Source organism: Hypanus sabinus, chromosome 11, assembly GCF_030144855.1.
Source record: "Hypanus sabinus isolate sHypSab1 chromosome 11, sHypSab1.hap1, whole genome shotgun sequence".
Taxonomy (NCBI): Eukaryota; Metazoa; Chordata; class Chondrichthyes; order Myliobatiformes; family Dasyatidae; genus Hypanus; species Hypanus sabinus.
Window position 1 is genome coordinate 37,673,275 of NC_082716.1, and position 14,932 is coordinate 37,688,206.

Sequence of the window (14,932 nt, forward strand, 5' to 3'; positions counted from 1 at the left end):
AGAAGGACAGAGGTACTTATTGAAATCATAACAGCTCCCTTTTAGCACATAGCTAGGTGCTGTAATTTATAATGCACTGTTGTTTGATGGCCTTTAGTTTGCAATGCAAATGAAGCACAGTGCACAAATCAGCAAGTCCAATGGAAACAACATTGTGTTTTAATTGGAACTGACCAATATTGACATTCTGTTGATATGGCAAGGCAGCCAGTTGAACAATGATATTTTGTAGATTTCAGCTTGTCTTGAATTGGTTCAGCAAACAAAGTAGAAATATCGTGAGTGTCTGAGAAAGGACTTCTTTACACAGTGACTGGTAATGACCTGGAACTTGCTGCCAGAAATATGATGGAAACTGAAACAATCAATGATTTTGGGAGGAAATTGAGAAAAATAAATCTTCTCAGCCAATGGTTCCCAACTGAGAGTCTGCAGACTTCTTGCTTAATGGCATTGGTCCGTGACATTTTAAACCCCTGATTTGGAACCCCTGATCTAGGCCATGGAGGTAGAGAAGGGTGAAGCGACATATCGGGGTGCTCTTTAGAGATCTGGCATGGCTTCTCATGGGTTAAATGGCCTCCTTTGGCATTACCATCATTTTATGACCCAAACTCTTTGTGGCCTATGTCAAGTTTGTTATGAAATAATGGCCTGGATTTCATATGAATATTCATGGAGTTCACATACATTAAAAACAAAAGGGTTTGACCATTCAAAGAGTATTCATGCCTAGAGCCAGAGGAAGGAGGCAAGGTATTACCTGCTTTGAAATTTACTAAGAAAAAGGACATGAAGATCAGGAAGATTATTCTAGGGTATGTTGACATCAAGAAGAAGAAGGTGTTGGGGCTCCTGAGGAACATTAAAGTGGTGAAGTCTCCAGGCCTGATGAGATCAATCTCATATTATTGAGAAAACCAGAAGTGGAGATTCAAATCACAAACAAGAGAAAATCTGCAAATGCTAGAAATCCAAAGTAACACACACAAAATGCTGGAGGAACTCAGCAGGCCAGGCAGCATCGATGGAAAATAGTACAGTCGACATTTTGGGCCGAGACCCTTCGGCAGGAGTGGAGATTGCTGGGTTTTGACAAACACCATTGTGTTATCCTCTTTCAATCATAGGCAAAGTCGTCCCAGAGAGGATTGGAAAATAGCCAATGTTGTTTGTCTATTTTATCTATTTTATAGATAGAAATTAAGAAATTATAATCCAGTGAGTTTTAGGGAAGCTGATTGAGAAGTATTTTAGGGATAGGATCTACTTGCCTTTGGAAAAGCATAGATTTATTAGGAATGCCCTTTTGGATATTCTTCAGAAATCTGTTCAACACTGGCCCCAGAGCAATGGTGTGAAATTTGGGTTGAATTTTGACCCACAAGACTTACACAGAAGATGCTTGAAAATGTTTTGTCTAGTACACTCAGGAGAACAGGAATTTACTGCAAAATGTGAACTAATAATTATTGCCAAACAACCATTCTGGCTTTGTTTGCAATTTTACAAATATGTAGTCTTGTTACTTCTAAAGTTAATCTGTTTGCAACGTTTAAAAATGCACTGGCCACCTTTATCACCTTTACGCCTAAAAAAAGACAACATTCTAAATAAACACATTGTACGGTTATTATAAAACTGGAGAATGGGGCAAAAGACTTGAAGATTTAGAAAAAGAAAACAAAATATGGTACATGAAACTCTTGGGGTAAGTTGATAACACAATCTATGTATGAATAAAGAATGAGGTGTTTGAATATGATTAAGTCATGTTCCAGGGAAGTGTTTGAGACAGCATAAATAAGTAGCCAATCCAGGCTAGTGTATGGCACAGATATGCACTGGATTCAATAGTAAATTGGTGTGTACCTATTCACTCTCCCATATTATTGTAGTTATGTGATAAACCAGTGCACAGCAAAAACAATATGGGTAGCACCTTTGAACAGTCTTTTGAACAAGTTGAGCATCAGTCAAACCAAGGGCTAACAAAAACTTTATGGAAGCTACTATGGTATTGTGACTCCATTCATTAGACATGTTGAGCGTTTGTATCCCCAGCCAAAGTTTAGTTTTACAGTTCAAATGCAAACACTAAAATGGAAGTTGGTTATGCAACATATCTTCCAAATACTTCAAAAGCATGCCACTACTTCCTCTGAACTTCAGCCGTTAAAGCCTCGGAAACCATTGTCCCCTGTTAGTTATGTCTGCTGTAAATCAAAATTTCCCACATACTGACACAGAATATTATGTATCCTTTCACAGCAGCTGTAACCATCAATGGTACGTTTTCATTTGTTTTTTTTAATAACTTAAAGCATATCACAAAAAAAATTGCATCACATCTTGGGGAATCTCCTTTTCAGAAGGCTGCCATAATACATATGCAAACTATTAACATTTTTATCTTGTTTATGTTACCCACTCTATTGTCCTTTGTTAAGGAATTAAGATTTTTGATCCAGCGGTTTATGAATGCTCTCAATAATAAAAAAAACAGGAGAGCAGCTTAACGTAATTTTCTCTGCAACTATTCCTCCTAACACACAGAAGAAATTATATATGTTATTTAAGGTTACAATCTACAGTACAAAAGATTAGAGTCAAAGCATGCAAATTATCATGTCACATTTCAGAAAGGGGTAATGGTGGTAAAATTGATCATTTTAATAGGAAACTCCCGTATCTCATTTTTCAAATTTTCACTGCAAAAGTTTTCAGTTAAAACACAGCACAAGCTGCAGCAACTTGTTTTACACAGAGTCACTTAACCCCCTTGATGAATTGACTGGATCACAGGACGACAGTCATGTCACATACAACGTAAATGCTGTGGACAACCAAACAAGAACTGGTAGGAGAAGCCTTCAAGAATATCAAGCTCAGCATATAAGCAAACAAAACCCAGCCAAAACGTTATAACTGATCTGAAGCAGAAGTGGTGAATAAGTAAACCATCTCAACTTTATGAGATCCCCAAACTTACAGCTTCAGTTTGTAAAGAGTGAATCCAGAGATGAGGTGAAAGTGAATACTATTCATATCGAGGCACCACTTAAATGGAATTAGAAACAATCACAAATAATTTAGTTCAGGCGAGGTATAACTCTCCTTAATGGACAGTTTTCTCTGTGACTCCCACTCAGATGATGCTAGGATATTAACCTGCGAAAATTCTGCATAAAACACTCTAGGGAGGAGGTGATGGCTGGAATGTCCTAGGCCCTACCATCTTCATCAGCCTTACCAATGACCACCCTTCTGTCATAAGAAAGCAAATAAAAATATTTAGTGACTGCAGTATTCAGACCTATCTGCGAATCCTTTGGTAATGAGGAAAGCTGTGCCTATAAATAACGAGATCTGGGCAACGGCCAGGATTAAACTGATAAATAACAAGTGGCATTCAGGGCACATTAGCATCAGACAACAACCGGCTTCGACAAGAGAGAGTCTAAACACATTGGCTTGATAGTCAATAGCAGGAAATTGGGATGGGAAGATAGCGGTTATCATTGGCCTTAACTTAACTGGGGCTGCCACATAAATGCCACGACTAAAAGAAAGTGATGTCAGAGGCTGGGTATTCTGCAGTACACAGCTAGGCAAATTAGTCAGCTGCTTCTCACCAGATGTCATTGGATTCCCAGTGGCAAGGTGCAGGTCACTGAGGCAGTCAATTTACAGATTCTCAGAAGGGTCCAGAGTGCAAGTATTTCCTAACAACAGTGCACTCTTCCTGTCTCCCATCCAGTAGATTTCTTAAAGATCTAATGGATTGGTTGTTGAACATCTGAAAGAAACTAACCGGAGCTCCAATATGGCATGGGTGCCTTGAATAGGCATTTACAGATTTGAGCCGATGATTGCATACAGGCATGTGATGAGCATGTAGGCATCTTCAGACCTCGGGTGCCTGTTTTACATTTGCAAAGTAATCTATTTCTAGTGCACCATGGTAAACGCCCCCCCCCCCACCACCACCAATGAGCACATCTACATGGAGCACTGTCGCATAGAGCAAAGCTGCATACATCATCAAAGATTACCGCCACTCAGTCCATGCTCTCGTCTCACTGCAGCCATCAGGAAGAAGGTACAGGAGCCCACACTTGCCAAGTTGAGGAACAGTACTGCCCCCGAGCCATCAAGCTCTTGAACCAGTGGGGATCACTTCACTCAACATCACTGAACTGTTCCCACACCTAGGGACTCCCTTCAGGGACTCTTCATTTAATGTTCTTGATATTTATTGCTTACTTATTATTATTCTTTCTTTCATTTTGTATTTGCTCAGTTGTCTTTTGCACTGGTTGAATACCCAAGTTGGTGCGGTCTTTCATTGATTCTATTATGTTTCTTGGATTTACTGTGTATGCACACAAGAAAATGAATCTCAGGGTAGTCTCTGGTGACCTTTATGTACTTTGATAATAAATTTACTTTGAACTTTATGAACTTGATTCAAAAAATGCAATTAACCATGATCAGCATTTATCCCCTGAAGTGTGTGGCAGCATGGATACTGAGGGATCATGTACTTTCAGACACAAGCTTAGTTCTGTTTGACATGCATACTCATACTTGAAGCAAAGAAACAGGTATCTCCTGTATGAAGATTATACTTTCCTTCCTATTAACTGCTCATCTGTAATTTGATTCTGGACTGTATTTGTGATGTTTCAGCTTCTAAGATGGTACTGGATTTTACTTGGCCTGTCACATTAAATGAAAGCACAGCCCTTCTTTGTTCAGGAATGGTACAAATATTAAGCTTCTAGTTGTGCCCATATTTTTGAAAACACGGATGAAGTCTGGATGGAAGTGTGTTGAAATAAATAACTATTCTGCATTCGAGCTCAGAAAGGTTAACAAACCCATTTTAAAGTTATTAGAGATTCTTTGCTTTTTTCCTAACTTATGTCGAGTTCCACAAACACAGTTGCCTCACTCATATTTTCTCCTGTAGGCTAGTGATAAAGGTGGCTTTAGACATCTACCTAATTGGTTCTTGAAATCAAAGAATTCAGAGCACGGTTCAGAAATCCCATGAATGCCAGAATTTCCGTTTAATGTCAAGTGCATCTGAGATAAGTTAGGGTGAGAGGTAGTGCCCGGATGTTCAAGTGTAGACTGCTAGTGTCAACAGGATACGACTTGTAAACATGTCACACATGGAATAAATTTAGAACCAAGGCTCTGTGGGGTTCCAGGACAGAAAATTCAGCCAAAGCTGAATAAACAAACATGACTCTTTCTCCTTTTTTTAATCTGTGGTTGAAAATATTATTCTAACCACAGACCTCATCCTTGGATGACTGACTATGCTCATAGTTGTGCTCACTAAAAAAGCCAGTATAATTAGAGATTTAAATACATTCCCACGAGAATTTTGCACTACTAAACACTCCTTTATGGATTTTGCAACTACTAGCAAATGTTGAATGCTCAAGCTAATGTAAAACTTACAAAGAAAATATTCACCCAGATAATAATCATTGTTGTGGTTGCGTATTTGACCCAAGATAAGTAACACAGGTGGCTGAGAATATATTCAGAGGTATTTTCTATTAAAATTAGTCTTCTAAACATGTCCTAAACACCAGAGTGAATAACAGGCATTAATCTGTATCGGTAAAGAAGTTGCTTGAGATGGTACAAGAATACACAAAGAAACACACAAGCAGATCAGAGTTGGAAAGATTAGACTTCTGTCTAACTGTCAATGATGCTAACAGTTATGCACATTTAAGATTTTATTGAACTCAGGTAAATTTGATATTTTTTAAAATTGAGATACACCCCACAGTAGGCCCTACCAACCCTTCGAGCCATGCCACCCAACAATCTACCAAGTTAACCCTAACAATTTACAATGACCAAATAACCTACCAACCGGTATGTCTTTGGACTGCAGGAAGAAACAGGAGCACCCAGAGGAAACTCACACACTCACGGGGAGAACACACAAATTTCTTACAGGCAGTGGCAGGAATTGAACCCGTGTTGCTGGTACTGTAAAGCGTTGTGCCCCATTAATTTGTGTGAAAGGCAGACTCCTCTCTATTTTAGTCATTGCAACCACTTTGACTAGAGGGGAAACCGTATAGCAGAGTAACTGACGTTATTCTCCACAGACCTCTTCCACTATTCCCATTCAATTTGATATAGTCCTTCTTTTTTCTTTGTGGAGATTTTCAGAGAGGTTTATAGAGAAAGCCCTATGGATAAAGGGCAAGGAAATGAGACCAACAGGAGAAGCCCACTACTGGCACAATAGACCAAATGAGATCCTACAGAGCAGTATCATTCTACTATTCTCTTTAGTGAATATGCTTTTCTTGATAGTGAGTTAGCAATTCAAATCATTACATACTGCCACAGTAAGAACTAGATATCCAAATCTAAAATCTAATCAGATTTGTGCCAAACATCTTACAAAGTTAAAACAGATGAGTGGGTGAAGCCAAGAGGAAATTCTCTGCCAAATCATTTCCTTCAAACTCCAATAACAAAAATATGAAAACAAATAAAAGCGTATTTTACTTGCTTTAGAATCATGTTACATTAAACATGGAGGGAAATAATTGGGTAGTTTCAACAGGGACTTTGGTAAGTAATGTGTTTAAATATCAAGCAGTAACCAAGTAGAAAAAGAAATTATGATGACCAAAATTCCCAAGAAAGCATCCCATGATGTTTCACTCCTTTGCAATCCTCTAAGCAGCTAGGGTGCATGGCATCAATCACTCATGATACCACTTAGGGGCAATTTGATCATATACTGTATCTGCTGTAACACTGGGAAATCATAAACTGATGGTTTTAATGGAGATGGATACATTATAGAAATTGATAAAAGTCTCATTGCTGTCAATTATATAGTTTCATATGTTACCCCCCTCCAAGAGGACCACAACCTTCTTGCGGTTGGAGGCTTGCATGCCTCAATAACCCGGAGAGCTATGTTGGCAGGAGTCAGGGCTTTCTGCTTTGGAACTTGGTAGGGTCACCCATGCCAAACAGGTTAAAGGTAGAGGCCAGACTCTACCTGGTCCTCCAGGTTCGGGACTAATGACCCTGACTGATAAAACAAAATTGTTCTGGAAACAGCAATGAAGAATCCTTCTGTATCTGAGTGCGATGATATTCCTGAGTCTCCACCCGGGACTTGCATGACTTACAATAGTGTAAAACAAGAGGAAACTACTGACATGATGATGGAAGCCCCGAACCCCGCTGGAGATGGGGGACCCTCGTTGCTGCCCTAAACGTCAGTGGCATAATAGGCAGTAAGTGAGTAAGTGTTGCCTCCAAACATAAAACCGAAACCTGAGTTCTGAGTATTTATGGATGTTGCTTGCTAGTTAATAAATTGTAACACCACCATCATTTCTGAAGATCAGAATCTTTAAAATTCTGGATACATAACAAATGGGGCAAATCGAAATGTTTGCTGGTCAGGCTCATGGCTGCGGTTCCTGCCTTCCACAATCTTGAGGCCAAAACAGAGAGATGATAAAACTGTCCCTCTGATGAACTGCCCTTCTGAAACTAATAAAAATAATTAAAACTGTGGTAGTTAACTCAGAAAAATTAAAAAAATTACAAAATACTTCAGCAATAAAAAGTGACACAGCAATACTATGGCAAGAAATTATTTAGAATAGCAAAACGAAATCTATTAAATTGACTTCAAAGTTCAAAAAGTTCAAAGAAAATTTATTATCAAAGTATGTACACTTAAACAACCTTGAGATTCATTTTCTTGTCAGCACCCCCAAAGAAATAAAGAAAAACAACAGAATCCATGAAAAACATTTATCCTGATTTACCTCTGTCCTGTTTGATGTGGTTACTTAATTTTCCTTCAAAATATATTTAATTTCTTAACTAATTAATGCCATGCTGAGTAAGGTTATCACTGACCTTTAAGCCTTTTAAGATACTTTGGTTAGCTTGCCTTGCTTACTTCTTTAGTCATTACTGAGTATGGTGCTGGTATAATCACATGCTGAGTTATATGTAGGAACCAATGAAACAGAAAATGTGAAATGTATTGTCAATATTGATTTGATGATATACTGTATTAGCTTGACATGTTGAATGGTTTCAACTCCAGAAGTAACAGATAGTCTTTTCAAAGGTATGATTTAATTTGGCTTTGCTATCCAAATGTTTAATTTCTTTTCCAGTTTACAGAAACACGCAGCAGAATCTTAGTTACTTCTATTTCCAATCCAAAATGCATCTTGAGTGCTACATAAATTTATACATACGTCAATCACATGACAAATTAAAACATGTAAAATCCCATGAACTGAATCAGAATCATAACTGAAATCAGGTTTATTATCACTGACATGCATCATGAAATTTACTGTTTTGCCACAACAGTAACTGCAGTTCGTATAAAAAATGAACATAAGTTACAATAAGAAATATAAAAAATAAATAAGCAGTGCAAATAGAGAGAACTGCTCAGACATTTAGGATTTTCTCAAAATTTAAAACCAATGCAAATTGGATAATTTTGTTAAAGCGGTTCAAATGGTTCAATTTAATATCAGAGAATGTATACAGTATACAACCTGAAATGGTTACTCTTCACAGACAAAGGTTCAGTGGAAGCTCATCTAAAGGCTGGTAACTAAAGTCATAAATGAACATCTCAACAAAAATAGATATTATGGGAGAACTTCTTACAAGGCATAAAGGAAGCTGGTTTGCAAGGCTGGCAACACATACAAAATGCTGGAGGAATTCAGTAGGTCAGGTGGCATCTATGGAAATGAATAGATGGTCGCCATTTCAGGCCGAGACATCAACTATCAATTCACTTCCATGGATGCTGCCTGATCTTCCGAGTTCCTCCAGCATTTTGTGCGAGTTGCTTTGGATTTCCAGCATTTGCAGCCTTTCTCGTGTTTACCATTTGCAAGTCTGGGGAAGTTTCCTTAGCAGACAGTGAACTGTTGTTTCAAGAATAATGCTGAGGATGACTTGTATCTTTATGGCCATACTGAGTACTGAGAAATGGATGGGGGAATTATCAGAATGCTGAGTGACTGACAAAGTGTACGGCTTACTAGAGCTGAGAAAGAACAGTAACTCTGGACAGTATTTGTTACTAGAAGCCACTGTTATTGCGTGATTGCATTTCTGTGAAGAATTGTCATGCTATGCAGTCATACAAATACAAGATACCTGGTGTTGTATAGGTATTTAAGATATAGCTATCCTTGTGAAATAACCTCACCGCTCTCTTGCTTTTTTTGCATGAAACCCTGATTAGATTTCCAGCTTGGCAGAAGCAGGAAGTGCAAGGGCATTAGGGATTGTGGCAGTATGAACCCCGTTTTAGGTTCTGAATGTCACTGCTGGTCTGTCCCACTAAACAGTTTGATCATTCCAAACAGAGGAACATAAATTTTTATCTCTGAAAGGTCTTGGCATGAAACATTAAAACTACCATGGAACAACAACAGAAGCAAAATGCCGGAAGAAATCAGCAGATCAGGCAGCATCTATGGAGGGGCATGTTTCAAGCAAAGACCCTTCAGGCCTGAAACACACCGACTGATTATTTCCCTCCATAGATGCTGCCTGAGCAGCTGAGTTCATTTATTTATCTATTGGGATACAACACGGAACAGGCCCTTCTGGCCCTTTGAGTGATGCTAGCCAGCAACCCTGATTTAATCCTAGCCTACTCACAGGACGATTTACATTGACCAATTAATCTACAAACTGATACATCTTCGAACTGCGGTAGGAAACACTCGTGGTCCTAGGGAGAACGTTCAAAGTCCTTCAGCATTTTGTGTGAGTTGCTCAAGATTTCCAGCAACTGCAGAATCTCTTGTGTTTCCATATGTGCCATCAAAGACAGTTTTAACATGAAATGTCAGGACAGCCTTCAGTTAAAGCAGTTTGGCTTAATATATTACAATTTTGATTCAATTATGCATGCTCAAAATTGTATTACTAAGTTGTCATTCATCAATAAGCTTCAGCACGTGAAAGCAGTTGTATTAAGGATGCAACAGAAATTGATAATACACAATGAAAATCCTGCCACTTATCATCACTTTTCTTGGATAAAAATTGCTGTAGGTCTGGTCACCCTGTAAAAACATTCAACCTGATATAATGACATTGTATCTTGGTGACTTGTATGCATTCAGTGAACCCTCTCAATAATTGAAAATACAACAAATGAGATGTTGTCTAAATCTAAAACCAGAGTGATTTTGAGATCTTGCAACCAACCCATGTTTCTGCAGACTGACCAGCGTTGTTTGGGGTTGACTCAGTTGACCATACAGTCTATTAGCTTCAAGTTCCATCTCATTCTTTAACTGCATCCAATTTCATCCTGGCTAGTTAATGCTTGTTCCCTAGAGCTTTGCTCTCAGATTTTTACAGAAACAAATATTGTCTTTTTCATAGCATAGCTCTTGCCAGGGATATATTGCTACCAATGAAATGTTCTGCTTAACATGCACTCAGTACAGTATAAGGTAGCAACTCAAAGCATAAAAGGACACAGACATAGTTGAGAGATTCAATGGCTGTTCAGATCTACCATCAGAATGGGGAAGAAATATTCACCCAAGTGACTTTGGCCGTGATTGTTGGTGCCAGACGGGATGGTTTGAGTATCTTAGAAAATGCTGATCTCCTGGGATTTTCATACACAGCATTCTCTGGAGTTTACAGAGAATGGTGCAAGAAACAAAAACAAAGACATCCAGGGACTGGCAGTTCTGTGCGTGAAAATGCCTTGTTAATGAGAGAGCTCAGAGGAGAATGGCCAGACTAGTTCAAGCTGATAGGAAAGTGACAGTAACTCAAATCACCATACATTACAACAGTGGTGTGCAGAAGTGCATCTCTGAACACACAGTGCATCAAACGTTAAAGTGGATGGCTTACAGCAGCAGAAGATCACCAACAACCACTCAGTGGGTCATTTTATTAGATACAGGAGGTACCTAATAAAGTAGCCACTGAGTGTGTATGTCCCAGCTTGAGGGTCTCAGCCTGAAACGCTGACAGTGCTTCTTCCTACAGATGCTGCCTGGCCTGCTGTGCTCCACCAGCATTTTGTGTGTGTTGTTGTTTGAATTTCCAGCATCTGAAGATTTCCTCGTGTTTGAATTTTATTTTGTGTTAGTTTTTGGAAATAAATATGATGTGTTTCCTTCTTCAGTATGATTATTATTGTTTAAAATAGGTTGGGTACATTGGAATGGCAGGAGCCTTGTGGAGAACATGGATTTTGCCATAGACGTTTAAATCAGATCAGGCACATCATGTGAAGTGTCCTTCACATTATTTGTCAGTAATGAATGAATATTAGAGGGCCGTTTTAAATTGGAGGATATTTTTCCCCATCAGAGATAGAATTGGGACAAAATAGGTGCATAAAACATTAGGTAAGAAAAGGAGGAGCATCTATAAATATTGTCAAAGAGACTGTGACATTGGGCATACAGGTGTGTTACCATGTGACTATATCACTACAGACCCACTGGGCTCCATGCAGATGCCAGCTGCGCACAAGTGCAGGTGGTTCCTTTAAATGTAGGGTAGCATGTAATTTGCTTCTCCACTAAAAGCATCACAAAGCTATGATTCTCCAAAGCCATGTAACATTTTCATTTGCTGTTGAATGAAACCCCGACTCCTATTGCCTGACCTATGGGTCAGCAGTGAAGCCAGTCTCTATGTTCTCCTCCCACCCAGCCCATTCTATGTTACTTTGCAGATTGCAGAACTGAGTGCCCAGGAACTATAGAAGCAGGAATACTAGAACATATTTCTTATTCAGTATTATTCTCTCAAATAAATTCTAATCTTATTATATCGACATCCTGACTTGCATATGATAATATGCAGAATGCACAAGTAGAATATTATATTCATATCATATTGTCACGAAAAAGTCACTACAACATATCTCTATTAATTTTATAATGTGGGAAGAAAATGTTAAACCAAAAGTTAATGCAATGTTATATGTAATTCCAGATGATACCCCATTGAATTTTTTTTATTAATAGTAATTGAGGATATAAATTATGAATGAATGGTTTTCTTCTTTTTATTGGAAAAGTATCCTTGATGGTAATAATTCTTTCTAATAATTTTTTCCTCAGCAAGGAAAAATTTTTTAATCATTAGCGTGTTATTTTTAACAGCCGTACGTTTTATCCTTTTGCTCCACTGCATGTGAGAGACAGCTCCCTGCTGAATCCAGCTGCTTTCATTTAGAGGCCAGCCAGATTTGAAAGTCTGTGGCTTTTACCGGGCACCTTTTCACTAATCATTGTTTTTTTTTTATTAATAAAATTATACAACCCATACCAGTAACTGGCTGAGCTTGTTCACTTTCTTTTCAATGGAATACTCGCAACATACAAGGCTCTGAGGGTGGAAGGTAGGAATGGGATCCATTTGGTGATAATGTCAAATGATACACCTAGCGCTGCATGTGGCAACTGAAACGTTGCAATGTTTTTTAATCACCAGAGATCATTCCAACTTACTGTTATAGCGTTTTACATCAAGCAATTCTGACCTCGGAACTGTGCCTTATCACATTCTAAACTTTAATGATCCTTACTGCTCCAAGTAAGCAGAAACACTCATTTAGCCACCATTGAGAGCAGCCATATTTATCAGTTCGATATACCACCAGTGGCCTTCCACTGCCAAACACTACATCACTGCGCCACCATCCCACCCCCATTGCCCCCCCATCAGTAATTTGCTTTAATTAGTCTTGGCTTAAAGTGCTTATCTGTCTGCTATTTTCGATATGAAATCTTATCTCTCAAATATTCAATAAAGCAATTTATCCTTCAGATAGCCCGGCGTCTCATACACAATATGCCAATTATATTCTTTGTGGATGGAAAATCACATATCAAGGCAGCATAATCTGTATTATTATGTTTTATCAGTGAGAAAGATTGCACGAAGAAGACTGCAATAAGTTAAAATTTACATTCATGTTCATTCATTTGAAGGCTTGCATCTAAAATGGTAGAGGCAGAAGCATGCAATAGATTACATTATAAAGATACTGTATTGAAAATATCCTCCTGACGTGGGAGCAGAGTACTGAGGGACTGTCCTTGCTCTTGAAATAAAAAGTGCCTGAAGCTGTTTGGTCCATCCTTTCTCCAAGTAGCAGTCGACCTACAAATATTCATGTTGCATTTGATGAACCAAGACAATCTAATGACACATCATTCACCATATCCTGTGCTGAATCATAAATACACCATGCTAAGAGTAGTCACAAGCAGAAACTCCCTTGGCCTTCCTCCCAGTGGGTGATTTGCCATGTAGTGAAGTGATGAGTTTCTGCAACAGAGCTAGACAGAAAAATTCAGCACGCCAGTCTGAATATAGCTTTTACACACCTATATAAATATACACCTATTTATACACACATATAGCTTTTATACACCTTGTCGTGGCAAAATTAAAAGCACGTTAAAGACAGGGCTAATGCTGGAAGGCTGGAATGGAAGATGATACTGTGCTTGAAAGTGGAAGGTAAAAATAATGAACATACACATGGTGGACTGCAATTCAACTTCCTTTCATTTGTGGGTTTAGTGGCTTTCTTCAAAACAGTTCCATTCACCATTTAAACAACAATACAGAAAAATATCTCAGCATTAATCATGATTCTCTATAACCATCTGAAAACAGGTCCTGAAGAAGAAGCCAATTTCTTTAGAGTGCTTATAAAAAAAAAAGCCCATGTTGTGATTTATCTTTTATCAGAATAATTGGAGAGTAATTTGGTAATGGATTGAACTGACTGGGACACAAAGTGCAATACCCAGTAACTAAGGTGTGGGGGGAGGAGGGTGTTGAGGTTGGGGTCCTGCTCTTTATTTAAGTCAATTAAAGTGTATTTTTTTATTAATCTGCATTAATAATAATAGCAGCTTGCTTGAAAATGAGACCGACAAAAAAAATAACATTCTATCAATGCTTACTTTTTCTGCCTTAATCTGGAAAACAACAAGATAACAGTTTGGGGAAAATGGTTGGCTCTAATTAAATTCTGAAATGCATTGTTTGTCAATAGTACTTCCTTTTAGTCATTTATTGTTTTAATGTAATGTCTCAAAGTGCCTCCATTTATTGAACAAACACAGAAGATAGTTTCTAATGGGAGCAAGTCCACAGTAGGAAATATATTCCTTTTATCTCATAGGTCCCATTAAAGGCAAGGATTCTCTCATTGTAGATGTCAACAGTGGATTCAGTAATATTTCTGTATAACCATCAACATTCTATAAATTTTTTTGTTTGTTTTACTTATAGAGTTCTTATTGCTTTGTAGCAGATTCAATCTGAGATTCTGAATTGCACCTGAAGACTGTTACATCAGCCACTGGGATAAGTCGTTAATTTTTGTAGTTGCAGGATGTGACACTGCAATAAATAAATTCAGACAGTTGATAAGTATCTGATGAGGTTATAAGAATAGCTCCTGTTGGAAAAAAATATGTCATATTGTCACAAAATGGTTCCTTCCCTCTTAATGCTCACATATTTTCACAGCTAATTTTTTCTCATTCACTTTTCTACACCCAGATGTTCCTTCAGCATTCAGATGGTCTTCCAAGGTTACCAGACCCACTACCGTGGACACCATCTCCACTGCGCCAAGTTCACTTGCTAAGAGGCAGCATAACCATTCGGACATAGATCATCCTTGATTTTCCTACATTCATTTTGAGTCATTTATCTCTTCTGCCTGCTACTCTGCTTCGCAAACTATTGCAGATCACTACGCAGGTGGGAATAAGAGTAGCCAGCTTGCGCATGAATATGAGTAGAAGATAAATGGAGTTTCAATTAAGGCTGATATATCCCCTGACTTTTCCAGAGT

The 14,932-nt window shown here is 38.3% G+C and overlaps 1 protein-coding gene across 7 annotated transcripts in view; it reads right to left on the reverse strand.

The window, feature by feature from the left end:
* Positions 1-14,932, reverse strand: part of rnf220a (ring finger protein 220a) — a 467,383-nt gene that overhangs the window by 309,082 nt on the left and 143,369 nt on the right. The gene's annotated exons all lie outside the window — the stretch shown is intronic.